Here is an 8,067-nt window from a genome sequence, read left to right on the forward strand (position 1 = left end):
ACTGTTGAATTTGGTCGACTCGGAATTTGCGCCAGAGTACCTGGAGAAGAAGGCATTTTCCGTTGCGGCTCTGATACCAAATCAAAGTTTTAATTAGCAGAATTTTTGTAGGAGAAGGTATAGCTCAACTGTATTTTTCTATATCTTTAATGAGGCAGAAACTTGCCAATTTATACACAGAGGATCCCTAAAGTAGGATTGTCCAAGAATAGTGAATTATAACTAATATAATAACAAAATCAACAAATATTTGAAATAGCCAATTAGAAAATAATGAGGGAATATAGTTTGTTATGGAAATCATAACAACTAAAGATTATTTGTGCTTCCTCATCCATGACTGGGACAGGTGACCTGGCATGACTATGTTGACGTGGCATCAGTTGACCTCTTGACTTGGTCCACTTTGTCACTGTCTCTAACAGATTTAACCAATATTCTCTATAGGCTTGTCTTGAAGAGGATTTTCCCTTATGAAAAGAAAAGCTAAGTTCGTAGCTTGTGCTCCATTAGGGAAGGACAGACACAACATAAATCTTGCATTTAGCCCTACTTAATTATGGTAAACGTGTTATTCGTTGTCAGATCTAAAGGTTATTCATTGTGCCATAGAAACTACTACCTTTAAAGCAAATTCAACACGACAACGTGGTGCTCCCTAAGGTTAACACAACTCTCCCCCTTCAGACTGCACTTGTAGGACGAAGGGTTGGAATCAAAAGAAATTCCAGATCTGGAAATAATGACCCAATTAAAACCCTAACATTTTTTTTTATTTTAAAACAATTAAATTTCAGGTTTAAAAAGAAAATAAAATTATTTCTTTTTTTCGTGCAAGAGCGGTTGCTCGAGTCCGAGCCCGAATTATGCCTTTTAGTCACTTCTTAATTCTCCAATGTGGGACAGAGAAGATGGAGTTCATCATGTTTCTCTATTATAGGCCTTGGTAAGTATGGATCATTCACAATAGCTCCCAACGAATAACCTACAAGTACCGAGAAAATAAATAGATAGTAGTGATTCTGAGCAATGGAATGATGGTAACTTAAGCATCAATATCTTGTGATTTGAATTGATGCATAGTGAAGTAAGCAACAACTAGATTCACCAAAGTGAGTTACCTCTTGAACTTTTATAAATTTTGCTAAGTTAGTCTCAGACCTCACATACTCTAAGGAGATAGTTCCTTCCTTCAACAACTGTATTATATCTCCATGTCTCAGGCTAATATGCCTTCTTTTGCCATTATACACATTGTTCTTGGCAATACCTATGATAGCTTGTGAATCACAGTACAAAGATACTGGTACAGAAGGACTTCACAATGGCACGTCTTCTCGCAGACTTCTTAACTACTTTATTTTTTGTCCAGCTAGCTCTAGTGCTGTAAATTCCGACTCCATATTGGATCTTGTTATACAGGTTTGTTTGGCACCTCCTCCTAGTATAAACACATATCCACTAGTCGAACTTACTTCGTTGTTACCTGTTACCCAGTTTGCATCACAATATCCTTCTAACACTGTAGAAAAATTGTTGAAATGTAGACAAAAATCCATTGTACCTCTGAAGTACCTTAGCAAATGAAAAAGTGATGTCCAACGATCCTTATCAAGATTATAAGTGTATCTACTCAGTTTACTCACAACATATGCAATATCGGGTCTAGTAGTTCATTAAAAACATAACACTACGAATAATTTTTGCATATTCAGATTGAGAGACACTTTCATATTTATTCTTCTTAAGACTCATACTAGGATCATAGGATATTTTTACAGGTGTAACATCAGAACTGCAAAATCTCTTAAGAAAATTTTCAATATAGTATGGTTGACATAGAGAGAAAGCATTTTCAGTTTTTCTTATCTTAATACCAAATATCACGTCAGCTTCACCTAAAATTTTCATTTCAAATTGTGAAAATAGAAATAATTTGGTGTCGTTAATTATATCTATGTTTGTACCAAAGATCAACATACAAACATAATATCATACAATCAGCTCCAAATGACTTTGAGTAAACACATGTGTCAAAACAATTTACTTTAAAACCATTGTTTACTAAAATGTTGTTAAATTCTTTATACCATTGTTTAAGAGCTTGTAAAACCATTGTTTATTAAAATGTTGTTAAATTCTTTATACCATTGTTTAAGAGCTTGTTTTAGACCATAAAGAGATTTAGTAAGTTTATAGACCGTAATTCTTGATCAACAATAATAAAACCTTCAGGTTGTGTCATATATATTTCCTCTTCCAAGTCTCTATTGAGGAATGTCGTCTTTACATCCATCTAATGTATTAGAAGGCTACAAATCGTAGCATAGGCTATCAAAGTTCTAATAGTGGCTATTTTAGTCACATGTGAGTAAGTATCAAAACAGTCTATGCTTTGCTTTTGTGCATATCTCTCAACCACTAGCTAACTTTAAATTTATCTATTGTACCATCTAGTCTCATTTTCTTTTTAAAGATCCATTTACACCTAATGGGTTTATTTCCTTTAGGTAGTTCCACTAATTCCCATGTTTGATTCATGACTAAGGAATCTAATTCACTTTTAATTGCCCTTTTCTAAAACTAGAGTCTACGAGCTTAAAACTTCTTGATAAGTTTTTGGATCCTCATCTATTAAATACATGCAAGCAAATTAATTATTTATTTTATCTGAATTTTCAATTGGAAAGATAATTAGAAAATCATGTCCAAAATTCTTACCGACCCTTTGTCTTTTACTTCTTCTAGGCTCTAACTCAAGTATGTTATTTGGGTTAGAAAGAGAAAGTTCAGACATTTGATCGATGCTTGAAGTACTAGCAGTTTGATTATTGAGTGAATTTTCTACTGATTTATCAACAGTTTTAATCATGGAAAAAATATGCCAAAAAACACAGCATCTCTATATTCACACATCGAGTTATCACCTATACATGTATAAAGGAACTCTTAAATAAGAGCATCCATGGGTGCGTTCGGATCTTTCCTATTTCATTATGACCAAATTACCACACATACATTCTAACAAACAGGTATGCAATAATTACAGGCATGCTTTGACAAATAAAATACAATAGAATGAGTAAACATACCAGTTGAAGACTGTCTTCACACGAACTCAATCCAGCAGAAGTAAACCTTCTACAATCTTTATCACCCAGAAAACAGTCGGCTATCATCAGCACGATCATCTATACGAACGACAGCACACAAACAAACACGACCGAGGACGACACCACCATTTGGAGCCCTTGGTATTCTCGGAGTGAGAATCCTAAGAGTGGACTTTGATGGAATTAGTAGAGGAAGGAGGAAAGGAACGATCGTGTAGAACGACAAGCAAGTGGGAGAAAGTTATCGTATAGCCAGATGCTTATCGTTTAGGAAAAGGTACACGATCGTGTAGGTTTTACTAAGCGATCGTTTAGTAATTAGTAAGTAATCATTTAGAAAACTCGGCGTGCTAAGTGATCGTTTAGAGAACTCGCGCGATCGTTAAGTATGCAAGGTGTGCGATCGTTTAGGCGATAAGGCACTATCGTATAGGCTCTCAGCTAAGCGATCATTACGTTTTCACACCTTGATCGATTTTTTTGAACTTCTTGCAAAATGAAACCAATTTTCATTGTATTCTTCAGTTACAATAACCGAAATCAATTTTCCCACTATCGCATGATTTAGGAGAAATTTCCAGCCAATTATCACATACCCTACTAATTAATTAATAAATGACTATAATCATATTATATTTTTAACCTATAGTTTGATATCATATATCTACTATAGTAATTTCTCCTCTACTTGATATAAATCATATTTATATCTAATTTCCTCCAAAATAGTGTTTCTCATACATTTAGTCAATTATATCATATATAATTAACCAGTTCAATTATATCATATATAATCAAACTCCCTCTTGTCAATTTGAACATTTCAAACTGACCTAAAAACTAATTCTCGACTTTATCCAAGCTACCAGGGGGGCCTTATGGACCTGTGGTTCGAAGCTCCAACTATACGTGAATAGCTGACTAAACTCTTTAGCCATGAAATCCACCATCCGTTAACTGCCAGGCATTCCACTAAAGACCAACAGCTGAACTCTTCTTACCACAGATATATTTTTGTTGGGATTGATGTCCTAATTTTCCTGGTGTCTCGTTGTTTTGTAAAGATACACATTGTTTGGTGAATAAAATAATTGTTATTTCATTATGGCTTTTACTTATATCTAATAAACAAAGCTCCTTGGTTATCTTATATGAACTTAAGCATATATATGTGATATACAAGTGGATCATGCCTTTAGTGATAACCTAAATAGGTCTGTAGTATAAGAATTAAGGTGGGATACCTGATCCTGGTGACATTACGGATACGGCTCGCTTTGTAGAGGTTTATAAGTATTGTAAACTTCTACAGATGGTAGATCCTGACCATTCATGTGGAGACGTGCGAGCGGGGGTATCCTATACAAAGAGTTTGTATAAGACATGGACCATGAGATGACTAGACTCTGTATATAATGCCTTTGATACTAGAGACTTGCATCTCACCTAAACGACCATATGTGACACGACCTTAATCCTGAGTGTTTTGGGAACTCCTACCTTTGAGGGCGGTCCTTTGATTAATATGGGTGAGAGTGGCCAGATTGCCAACTTAACATGCCTACCTTTTTGGGGACTTATTTGATCTGGGAGTTGGGAACTCAATCCACAAGATGGAGTTCACTCCTTTCCTAAAGCAGGAATAAGTAGAGAGATTGCTCCCTTAAAGGCTGATTACGGGGCTTGAACATAGTGGCCACAACTTCTCTTTGGAAGAGAAGACTCAATCATAGTAAGACTATGACTTATGTTCATTAGAGGGATCAGTAGTACTTAAGGAGATAGATGTAACTACAGGGGCATAACGGTTATTGGCCGAGTTGTACTTACGAGCGATCTGTGAAAGGTTGTCGCACTACTGATTGGTTAAGATGGACACATAATATATCTGTGATAAGGAGAGTTCAGGTCTTTAGTGGAGTGTCTGGCAGTTAACGGATAGTGGATCCCGTGACTAAAGAGTTTAGTTATTCATGTACCGTTGAAGTTTCGAGCTACAGGTCCATAAGGTCCCCTTGGAGCTCAGTGGATTCAGTTAAGAATCAGTTCTTGGTGTTTATTTGAAATGTTCAAATTGACAAGAGGTAATTTGATTATATATGATATAATCGGTATGATGTATGAGATACATCTAGTGGAGGATTAATGTAAATGAGATTTACATTAAGTGCCATGGAAAAGAAAAAGAACTATAGTTTATATGTTTCATGAGATGAAATATTAAAACTATAGGTTATAAATATAGTATAATAAGTTAGTTATCAATTATATTTATAATAATATTAATTATTGGACAATTAAATCTTTTTCTCTAATAACCAATTGAGTGGGAGGTTATTGGTGGTTCGTGGTAACCGTGAGATAAAAGGAAAATTGTTTTCCTAAGTTTAGAAAGTTTTTTTTGGCAAAAATTGTTTTGAAAAATCTCTATCGTAAAAAGAAAACTCACGGGGCTTGTCAAGTAAATACAGATTTACTAAATGACAACTTGAGCGAAGTAAACGATCATGTAGTGTTTGTAAGTGACAGACACGTTGCTAATTGATGAGCTAAACGATCGCTTAGCTTTTGCTAAATGATTGTGCATTGACCTATACGATAAGTTTCTGTCTTCTCCCACTTGCCCAAGCATGTACACGATGAAGAAAATCGACACTCGAGATTTCCATGAGCAGCGGAACAAGACTATTCCAAATTACAATCATGAATCAACAAATCATTTACAGTCGACTTCAATACAAGTGGTTATACAATTACAGAGAAATTACAGCATGAAACAACAAATGTACAGAAGGAAAAACTGTACTGACAATGGCAGAAGCGTCTCCACGCTTTGATGTGTACTCTGATCGAACAACAGCGACCACGAACAGCCGATCTACACGACCGCAACACCGCACGAACACTTCGCACTCGTCCTCAACGATCTCCTTGGTCAGAACATCTCTGCAACAACGAATGGCCTCCGCAGCACCACGAACGGCCTCCGAAAAACCTCGACGGTATCGAGTTGAGTCTGACACCACCAACAAGGCGACCTTGGTATTCTCGGTGTGAGAATCTAGAGGGTAGGCTCTGTTCGGACTTGGTGTGAAGCAGACGAGCGGAGGAAACAACGATCGTATACACGACTGGGCAAGTGGGAGAAGTCAGAGACCTATCGTATAGGTTGATGCCTAATTGTTTAAATAAAACTATGTGATCGTCTAGCAAAGGCTATGCGATTATTTAGCTCTATCGTTTAGCTCAGTCGATTCTACACGATCGTTTACCTTGGGCCAGCGATCGTCTAGCAAAGCTATGCGATCGTTTAGTAAACACTGCATGATCGTTTAACTAGCACCTGCACGATCGTTTACCTAGCCCACCCGTCGTTTAGTAAATCTGTATTTACTTGACGACTTCCGTGAGTTTCTTTTTGCCAGAGAGAAACTCAAATTCTTTTCAAACTTTTATGAAGACTTCTATAAAAACTCTTTTTCAAAATAGGAAACCGATTTCCTTTTAAATTCACGGTTACCATGATCAATAACCACCCACTACTTTGGTTATTTAAAAGAAAAAGTATTAATTATCTAATAATTTACATTATTATAAACATAAATAATAACCAACTTATCATACTATATTTATAACCTTACTTTTAATATTTCATCTCATGAAACATATAAACCATAGTTCTTTTCCTATTCCATGGTACTTAATGTAAATCTCATTTACATCAATCCTCCACTAGATGTATCTCATACATCATACCGATTATATCACATATAATCAAAATACCTCTTGTTAATTTGAACATTTCAAATAAACACTAACAACTGATCCTTCAACATGAATTCAAGCTACCAAGGGGACCTCATGGACCTGTAGATCCGAAGCTCTAACGGTACGTGAATAACTGACTAAACTCTTTAGTCACAAGATCCACCATCCATTAACTGCCAGACACTCCACTACAGATCGACAGCTGAACTCTCCTCACTATAGATATATTATGTGTCCATCTTAACCAACCAGCAGTGTGACAACCTTTCACAGATCGCTCGTAAGTACAGCTGGGCCAATAACCGTTAAGCCCATGTAGTTACATCTGTCTCCTTAAGTACTACCGATCCCGCTAATGAACATAAATCATAGTTCTACTATGACTAAGTCTTCTCTTTCAAAGAGAAGTTGTGACCACTATGTTCAAGCCCCAGAATCAGCCCTTAAGGGAACAATCTCTCTACTTATCCCTGCTTCGGGAAAGAAGTGAATTCCATATTGTGGATTGAGTTCCCAGCTCCCAGATCAGACAAGTCCCCAAAAAGGTAGGCATGTTGAGTTGGCAATCTGGCCACTCTCACCCATACTAATTAAAGGACCGCCCTCAAAGGCAGGAGTTCACAAAACACTCAGGATTGAAGTCGTGTCACCTATGGTCGTTTAGGTGAGATGCAAGTCTCTAGTATCAACGGCGTTATATACAGAGACTAGTCATCTCGTGGTCTAGGTCTTATACAAACTCTTTGTATAGGACACTCCCACTCCACGTCTCCACACGAATGGTCAGAATCTACCATTTATAGTAGTTTACAATACTTGCAAACCTCTACAAAGCGGGCCATATCCGTAGTGTCACCAGGATAAGGTATCCAACCTTAATCCTTATACTACAGACCGATTTAGGTTATCACTTAAGGCATGATCCACGTGTATATCACATATACATGCTTAAATTCATATAAGATAACCAAGGAGCTTTGAAGAACTATATACATGAAAACGATAACTTGTTTCGTGGAATGTAGAATGCATCTGAAGAACTATTTTTCATTTTATCCATTTTGCCATAATAACTAAGTAACCACCCACTAAGTCAGTTATTGGAGAAAAAGAATTATCAATTATCTCACAATTAATAAATTATAAATAAATATAATAACTAGCTTCTCATATTATATCTATAACC

Source organism: Benincasa hispida, chromosome 1, assembly GCF_027475165.1.
Source record: "Benincasa hispida cultivar pf3 chromosome 1, pf3_genome.v1.1, whole genome shotgun sequence".
In the NCBI taxonomy this organism is placed as follows: Eukaryota; Viridiplantae; Streptophyta; class Magnoliopsida; order Cucurbitales; family Cucurbitaceae; genus Benincasa; species Benincasa hispida.